The sequence below is a fragment of the Acomys russatus genome, chromosome 29, assembly GCF_903995435.1.
Source record: "Acomys russatus chromosome 29, mAcoRus1.1, whole genome shotgun sequence".
Lineage (NCBI taxonomy): Eukaryota > Metazoa > Chordata > Mammalia > Rodentia > Muridae > Acomys > Acomys russatus.
The window spans coordinates 30,064,404-30,074,026 of NC_067165.1; positions in this window are offsets into that span (position 1 = coordinate 30,064,404).

Genomic DNA, 9,623 nt, shown 5'->3' on the forward strand with positions numbered 1-9,623 from the left:
CAGAGAGGATGATACAGAAGGATCACATTCCAGGCCATCCTGGGCATTTCAGAAGACCTTGTCTCAAAACCAAAACAGAACGCACAACTCAGGGCAGTGGATGGCTGACACGGTTAAGAATTCAATTGTGGGGCTGGAGAGATGGCTCAGTGGTTAAGAGCACTGCCTGCTCTTCCAAAGGACCTGGATTCAATTCCCAGCACCCACATGGCAGCTCACAACTATCTGTAACTCCAAATCTGACACTTTCACACCAATGCACATAGATTAAAAACTAAAATAAAATATATATTAAAAAAAAAGAATTCAATTGTTAGTTACCACCATCAACTCCAAACACTACTATAACGAAGTGTGCTCCTGGGCAAGGCGCCTGGCCTCTGTTCTTCAGGTTGCCTTCCCATCAGATATTTCAAGGACCTTTTGTTTCCACTTTGAGTCTTGTGCTCACATGGAATGGCTTACGCATTGCGGACTGATGTCAAAAGAACCGCATGTCACACTTTACAGCTGAAATGATTTTGTCCTCAACGTAGGGCACTTTCCTCCTCCCCAACCCAGAGGGGGGCCGAGAATGTTCTAGACATTTCTGGAGATCTTTTTCCTTTCACAGCTGGCTCAGGAGTGCCCAAGCTAAGCTGAAGAATGGCCCCAAACATGTTCCTTCAGGAATGTTTTGGTAGGCTACTCCAGTTAATGGGCAAGCTCCCCGTTCTGCTTCAGAGTCACTTGAGGTCATAAATTATCCCTGAGTTCAGGAATCAGGTCTCAGGCATTGTCCTGAGTACAGTCTACAGTTCTTCCTGCAGGCAGTTGTATATGTGTGTGTATGTGTGTGTGCAGATGCAGTTGCCCACCTGTACCAGTATGGAGAACAGAAGTTGGTTTCGGGTGTCTGCCTCTCTCATGCCCTCATTTTTTTTTTTTTAATTTTTAATTTTTGTTTTTGTTTTTCAGAGACAGGGTTTCTTTGTGTAGCCTCTGTAGACCAGGCAAGCCTCAAACTCACTTCAATCCGCCTGCCTTTGCCTCCCAAGTGCTGAGATTACAGATGTGCACCACCATGCCCAGCTTTTTAATTTTTTTTTTTTTTAAGATTTAAAAAAAAATTTTTGTGTGGCTGTGCACAGCGGCTCACACCTATAATCCCAGCACTCAGGAGGCAGAGGCAGACGGATGTCTGTGAGTTGGAGGCCAGCCTGGTCTACAAAGCAAGTCCATGACAGCCAAGACTACACAGAGAAACCCTATCTCAAAAAAACAAAAAAAGAGCTGGACGGTGGTGATGCATGCCTTTAATCCTAGCACTTGGGATGCAGAGGCAGGTGGATGACTGTGAGTTCAAGGCCAGCCTGGTCTACAGAGTGAGTTCCTGGACACCCAAGGATACACAGAGAAACCTTGTTTCAAAAAACTTAAAAAAGAGAGAGAGAAAAAAAGAAAAACAAAACAATTTTGTATGTGGGGGGGGCGCGTGTACATATGTCCACACAGGTGCAGATGCCTGCAGAGAATAGAACAGGCATGAGATCCCTTGGAACTGGAGTAACAGGTAGTTGTGAGCTGCCTAATGTGGATACTGGGAACAGAACTTGGGTCCTCCGGAAGAGCAGCATGTGACATCACTGCTGGGCCAGCTCTCTAGCACTCACTTTCTTTTTCTTTTAAGACAGAGTCTCTCGTTGAACTTGAAGTGCAGTTTCAGGTAGACGGGCTTGTCTAGTGACTCGCTGGAGAATCCTCCCTGACTCCACCATGACCAGCACTGGCCTCAGAGACACACATGGGTGTTCAAGGATTCGAACTCGGATCTTCCTTGTGTCCGTCAAACACTTTACCCAGTGAGCCAGCTTCCCTGAACTTTAAGGGAGGGAGGCCATAACTTAAGGTGATCTCCCACGTGAAGATGATGAAAACAGAGGTTAAAAGAGGTGAATATTAAGCTGTACAAGTCCAGAGAAGGTTAGGACAGCGCTTTGTGCTTATCTGATAGTAATCCTGAAACACATCCTCCCAGAACGCCTTAAAGGAGAGAAAGGCAAGACACACTGCGTCCTATCTGTTAGCTGGGGCCACACTGTGTCGAATCTATTAGCTGGGGGCATGAAAACTCACCCCAAATCGTAGCTTTAAACAGGCTGCCTCTCTCCCATCGGTCTATAATTAGCTGCATAGCCCTTTCCTGGACCACTGCCTCATGTGCTGAAAGGCTGGGACTGCCTCACCAGGCTAGTCACACTGGCTAACATTTGGGATGATAGGGGCCCATGGCACTAGCTGAGGTACCTAAACTTAGATACAAGATGACAAGCCAGGCGTGGTGGCAACACACCTTTAATCCTAGCACTAGGGAGACAGAGGCAGACAGATTGCTGTGAGCTCCAGGCTAGCCTGGTCTACAAAGTGAGTCCAGGATAGCCAAGGCTACACAGGGAAACCCTGTCTCAAAAAAACCAAAAAAAGAAAAAAGAAAAAAAAAGAAAAGAAAAAAATGACAGTCACCAGATTCCCAGGATCACAACACAAGCACGTTTTTTAAATTTTGTGTGTGTGTGTGTGTGTGTGTGTGTGTGTGTGTGTGTGTGTACAAAGAGGTCAGAGGACAACTTTGCAGATGTCTGTTCTCCCTTTCCACTATGCCCTGGGGAATCTACCTCAGCCATCATATTTGGTAGCAAGCATTTCTCCCTTCTGAGCCACGTCACTGGCTTGATTTGTGGTTTGGTTGGTATTGGTTTAGAGACAGGGTCTCATTAGAAAGCCCAAGCTGGCCGCATCCCTCTACCTCCAGAGTATTGAGTACTGGGTTTTCAGGAATACGACTCCACACCTGACCAAGCACAGGTACTTACATCTTGTTTTGTTTTTTCATTTTGGTTTTACTGAGACAGGGTTTCTCTGTGTAGCCTTGGCTGTCCTGGACTCACTTTGTAGACCAGGCTGGCCTCGAACTCACAGAGATCCGCCTGCCTCTGCCTCCCGAGGGCTGGGATTAAAGGCGTGCGCCACCACCGCCCAGCTTGTTTTGCTTTTTTGAGACAGGGTTTCTCTGTATAGCCCTGGTTATCCTGAAACTCGCTCTGCAGACCAGGTTGGCCCTGAACTCTGAGGTCTGCCTGCCTCTAGGATTAAAGGAGCGCACCACCACTGCCCAGCTGCGCAGGAATCTTTCAATCCTCTGCTTTTATGGCTTGTTTATAATGACTCACCTGTCAAAGCAGGTTTTGTAGATGAGTCCGAATTCAAAGCTGGAGAAGCCGACTTTGTCTCTTAGGCTATGAAGATACCTGGGTTCTGCCATTCCCCCCACATTAGAACTAGGTCTCTTTGTTATATGACTCCCCAGTTAATGGCTTCAAACAATTAACACTTATTGTCTCACACTTTCTGGGTCAAATGGTGTGGCTTCCTTGGGTGGCTTCTGACCTGGGGTCTCTCAGATGCCTAAAGTCTCCTAAAGGTCCAAGGGGGAGGACTCAGAGGTAAGGGCAGATTTATGCACGCCGGGCTTCCTTGCCGTGTGGACCCATGATATGACAATAACTGGCTATCACCAGAGCAAGTGACCTCAGACAAGTAGAAACCACAGTGTCCTTTACAAACTAACCTTAGCCATCACATGCTGTCAGGTCTGCCGTGTCCCATGGTTCCATGGGGCAGGCGTGTTCATTCAGTGTGTGAGTAAACTGTATCATAAAGGAGACAGAGCTCTTCAGAGGCTGGCTGCCGTACAGTCACACATGATGCGTGCTGCAGAAGATACCTCTACTTTATTGGCATGTGGGACCAGTTATTTGGCTGTGGATGAATTCTTTCAAACTATTTTTTAAAGGTTTATTTATTATGTTGTATATAGTGCTCTGCCTGCATGTACACTTGCAGGCCAGAAGAGGGCGTCAGATCACATTATAGATGGTTGTGAGCCACCATGTGGTTGCTGGGAATTGAATTCAGGACCTCTGGAGGAGCAGTCAGTGTCCTTAACCTCTGAGCCATCTCTCCAGCCCCACCTTTCAAACTGTTGAGGAAACACAATATCATTCACTCTCCTACTTCTCTATGCATTCTAGATCATTTGGGGGAGGATTGAGGTAAGGTTTCTCTGTGTTGTCCTGGCTGTCCTGGACTAGCTTTGTAGACCAGGCTGGCCTCGAACTCACAGAAATTCACCTGCTTCTGTCTCCCCGAGTGCTAGGATTACAGGCATGTGCCACTATGCCTGCCTCTAGCTTGTTTTTTTTTGGGGGGGGGGGTTTGGTTTTTCGAGACAGGGTTTCTCTGTGTAGCCTTGACCGTCCTGGACTCACTTTGTAGACCAGGCTGGCTCGAACTCACAGCGATCCGCCTGCCTCTGCCTCCCAAGTGCTGGGATTAAAGGCGTGCGCCACCACGCCCGGCTCTAGCTTGTTTTTATTTTTATTTTTTTAATCCTGTAATAAAAACCGTGACCAAAAGCAACTGAAGTAGGTTAAGGGTTAATATGGAACTTTGGATAATTCCACTCTATATGGCTCCCCTCCCCCATGTAGCCTCATATGGTTGAACGTTTGGTCCCCTGTTGGAGGAAGAAGTTTTTGAGGATTAGGAGGTGTGGCCTTGTTTGAGGAGATGCGTCACTGGGGCAGGGCTTGGAGATTTAAAAAACCCATTGCCCATTCCTAGTAAGCTTTCTCAGCCTAACGTCTGTGGATCAAGATGTGAGCTACCAGCCACTGCTCCAGCACCATGCCTGCCTGCTGCCACGCTCCCATAAGTTGCCTTCTTCATGGTGTCTTATCACAGCAATAGAAAAGCAACTAAGACCCTTGTCATCACTCTTGCCAGTTAAGAGTGTCTAGAGCAGGCCAGGTGTAGTGGTGCACACATTTAATCCCGCACTCGGGAGGCAGAGGCAGGTGGATCGCTGTGAGTTCGAGGCCAGCCTGGTCTACAAAGCGAGTCCAGGACAGCCAAGGCTAACACAGAGACCCTGTTTCAAAAAAACAAAAACAAAAACAGAAAAAGTGTCTAGAGCAGTCACTCATGACGTTTATTTATTTATGGAGGCAACACTACTGTGTATGTGTGGGCTCAGAGGACAATGGACAAACTGCTCAACTTGGTTTCTCCCACGCGGTCCCCAGGTACCAAACTCAAGTTATCAGTCTTGGCAGCAAACCCTTTATCTGCTGAGCCATCTCATCGGCACAAGTGGGAATTATTAAAGACTTTAGGACTAGCCCTGGGGTGGGTAGGAAATGTTTCCAGGCTTTTTCTTTCTCCCATTCCCAGGCTCCTCTGTAAACGTTTCCATCCTTCAGGGACAGCCAAGTTTATGTGCATCTTTCTCTTCTCAGGGAAGCTAAATAATGGGAGCTGTATTGTTTTTTCTTTTTCTTTTTCTTTAAGATTTATTTATTTATTATTATGTATAATGTTGTGCTTGCATGTACACCTGCAGGCCAGAAGAGGGCACCAAATCTCATTAGAGATGATCATGAGCTCAGGACCTTTGGAACAGTCATCAGTGCTCTTAACCACTGAGCCATCTCTCTCCAGCAGCAACCCCACCCCCCCCTCTTTTTATTTATTTATTTGTTTGTTTGTTTGTTTTGGTTTTTCGAGACAGGGTTTCTCTGTGTAGCCTTGGCCATCCTGGACTCACTTTGTAGACCAGGCTGGCCTCGAACTCACAGCGATCCACCTGCCTCTGCCTCCCGAGTGCTGGGATTAAAGGCGTGCGCCACCACACCCGGCCCTCTTTTTATTTATTTATTTATTTATTTGAGACAGGGTTTCTCTGTGTAGCCTTGACTGTCCTGGACTCACTTTGTAGACCAAGCTGGCCTCGAACTCACAGCAATCTGCCTGCCTCTGCCTCCCGAGGGCTGGGATTAAAGGTATGGGTCACCACCAGCAGCATTTATTTATTTATTTATTTGGATGGTTTTTCTATGTAGCTTTCACTGTCCTGGACTCACTTTATAGACCAGGCTGGCCTCGAACTCTCATCAGTCCGCCTGCCTCTGCCTCCCCATTGTTGGGATTAAAGGTGTGTGCTACCACGTTCAGCTTTACATTTTAAATTTTTTGCTGAGCATGGAGGCACACACGTATAATTCCAGCACTCTAGGAGGCAGAGGCAGGCGGTTCTATGTGAGTTCAAGGCCAGCCTGGTCTGACAGTTCTGACCCTTTGCCTTGCAGGCAAGAGCTACAGCACTATTTGTGGCAAACTCAACTGAGTAGTTCTCAAATATTTGATTTTTAAAAATTTTAGATATGGTGTCATGTAACCCAGGCTGGTCTGAACTCATACTCCTCAGCCTTCAGAGAGCTGGGGTCACAAGCTTGCATTTCTCTCTTTATACACAGAATATCCTCTCGACAAAGCTGAAGCTGTCATGACCTAGTTACCTCCAAATGCCCTGCCTCCTAATGCCATCACGTTGGATTTTAGGATTTCAACATCAGAATTGGTGGGGGAGGGGAAGAGGACACATTCAGGACAAAACCCTTCTGTTGCTTTTTGTTTTTTAATTTATTCTCTCAAATATTACATTTTGACCACAGTCTCCTCTCCCTCCACCCTCACCTTCTCCATCCCCTGCCTCCTCCCTCTCCATCCACTCCTGTTTCTCCTCAGACAAGGGCAGGTCTCCCAGGGAAACCAACCAAACATAGCATATGGAGTCACAGGAAGAGTAGGCTGGACAAGGCAACCCAGTAGGAGGACAAGGGTTCCAATAGCGGGGAAAAATATCAGAAACATCTCCCCCACTCCCTCCGATAGGAGTCCCACAAAAACACCAAGAACACAACCATAACATACATACAAAGGGCCTAGGTTAGACCCATGCAGGCCCCCTGATTGTCAGTTCAGTCCTGGCTGTTGCTTTTTATGTTTTGTTTTTTGAGACAGGGTTTCTCTGTGTAGCCTTGGCTGTCCTAGACTCACTTTGTAGACCAGGCTGGCCTTGAACTCACAGCGGTCTGCCTGCCTCTGCTTCCCCAAGTGCTGAGATTAAAGGCATGTGCTACCACGCTTGGCTTTTTTTTTTTTTTTTTTTTTTTTTTTTTTAATCTGCACTCTGGGTACAAAACATGTAAACATGTGTGAGTAGTTTTGGGTGGATTTGAAACTTGGATGCCTGAAACTTTGTTAGTTTTTGGAGAACATTCAGACAATAGTTGTCACAGAAAGGTAGGTCCAAGCCGGGCAGTGGTGGCACATGTGTTTAATCCCAGCACTTGGGAGGCAGAGGCAGGTGGATTGCTGTGAGTTCCAGTCCAGCCTGGTTTACAAAGCAGTCCGGGCAGCCAGGGAGACTGGTGGAAAAGAGAAATGCTGAGATGACAGGCGTCTGCCAGGTGCCAAGTCACATAGGGGATTCTGTCATGTATCAGGTCCGTGTAGCAGACAGAAATTCTCAGTAATGACTGTGGCCTTGAGGCTTCATTCTGAAACCACTGGCTGAGTTGTGCCTGCGATTGAGGAAGTTCACATCATGAGAACAGGGGCTTTGCAGTCACGCAAACACAGCACTATTGCCCATGACAAACTCTAGGGACTCAGGCTCCATCCCAACCTAACCTCTCCATAGACATGGCACTTGGAATTCCAGCACTTGCAGAGAGGAGGATAGGCGGGGCAAAGACAGGTACCTAACCTAGCTCAAGGCTCATGAGAGACCCCATGGCAAGGGGACACAATGGACTGGGATAAAGCAAGGGCATCTGAGATCCTCTTCTGGCCTCCATGAGCACATACAGCCTTGGCTGTCCTGGATTCGCTTGGTAGACCAGGCTGGCCTTGAACTCGCAGAGATCCACCTGCCTCTGCCTCCCGAGTGCTTGGATTAAAGGCCTACGCCACCACACCCCTTGAAAAAAAAAAATCTTAAGTACAGAAACGCCTATTGCTTTCTTTGGGACAGGGACAGTAGGGCTGAGTACATATGCCTAGACTTGCTTTTGTAGACCAGGCTGGCCTGGAACTCACAGCGATCCACCTGCCTCTGCCTCCCAAGTGCTGGGATTAAAGGCGTGTGCCACCACACCCGGCACTTTAATGCTTTTTTAAAAATATTTTTTTATTTTATTAATTTATTCATATTACATCTCAATTGTTAGCCCATCCCTTGTATCCTCCTATTCCTCCCTCCCTCCCGCTTCCCCCCTACTCCCCTCCCCTGTCTGTGACTGAGGGGAACCTCCTCCCCCTATATAGCTCTTAGGGTATCGAGTCTCTTCTTGGTAACTTGCTATCCTTCCTCTGAGTGCCACCAGGCCTCCCCATCCAGGGGACGTGGTTAGATATTGGGCACCAGAGTTCGTGTGAAAGTCAGATCTCATTCTCCACTCAACGGTGGAGAATGTCCTGTCCATTGGCTAGTCTGGGTAGGGGTTCAAAGTTTACTGCCTGTATTTTCCTTGGCTGGTGCCATAGTTTGAGGAGGACCCCAGGACCCAGATCCGCCTGTCATAAAGTTCCTCTTGTAGGTTTCCAGGACCCTCTGGATCCTCCTATTTCCCCATTCTTCCATGCTTCTCTCACCTAAAGTCTCAATAGGATGTCCTCCCCTCTGACCCACTTTCCTGGTAAGTAAAGTTTTTCATGGGACGTACCCCTTGGACTAGTGTCTCGATATAAGTGAGTATATACCATTTAACTCTTTTTGCTTCTGGGTGAACTCATACTTTTTAACACTTACTATGTTGTTACAATGAAAGAAAATCCTAAATCATTCAATTATACCAATGAAGATTCAGGAGCCAGATGCTGGGGTGAGAAGCTGCTAGCTCAGAGCGGCAGAGAAAGCGCTCAGCTGACCTTCATACTCCTGTCCCAGAGGAAAAAGCCAAAAGCTCAAAGCTCAAAGCCAAAGGCCTGCTATCTCAGCCAATAGCCTAGGAAGAAAAAGCCAAAAAGCTTTCTTATCCGCGTTGTCTTAAATACTCCCAAAGTCCTTCCTTTCTCCTACTTCATCCCTGTCAGCTGGCGTCTTGTGCCTTGTCTTGACCTAGGGTTGACTGTATTACATCCTTTATACAGATAGCTCTTGGATTAAAGATGTGTGCTAGGGCTGGCTGAGCCACAGTTTTTGGATTAAAGGTGTGTTAGGGCTCAACCACACCAAACAAAAAACAGGTTTTTACAGTTCACAATCTCGGGGATCACTATCAGATAAAATGTCCCGCAAAATTATTATAAATCCAACAGGCTTCTGTGCTTTTTATTTGGAAAATGGCTGGTTTATGAATAACTGCCACTGTAATAATTTCCTATACTAATATATAATTAATTAATTCGTTCTACAAGGAGGAGAGGGCTAACAGAACTGGGTGGCTGTGAGCTAATGGCCTGAAATGGGGTCTGACCCAGCAGATGTATACAGAAGTAGTTCCTCTAGCAAAGGCTGAAACTTGTGTGGCTTAACCAGAAGCAGCAGGGCAGGCTCTTACCAAGTCCTCTAAGATCTCAGGATGATAAAGTTAGATTGAGACTTACCTGGCTGGGCCCTCCACACCTGCAAGGAGAGCCCAAGAGACAGTGGGGGCTCAAATGTGGCCCAGCAACCTGAGCCTCAACATCTTTCATTTCTGCCTCTTGTAGCTATTCCCAACATGGCGATAGTACCCCAC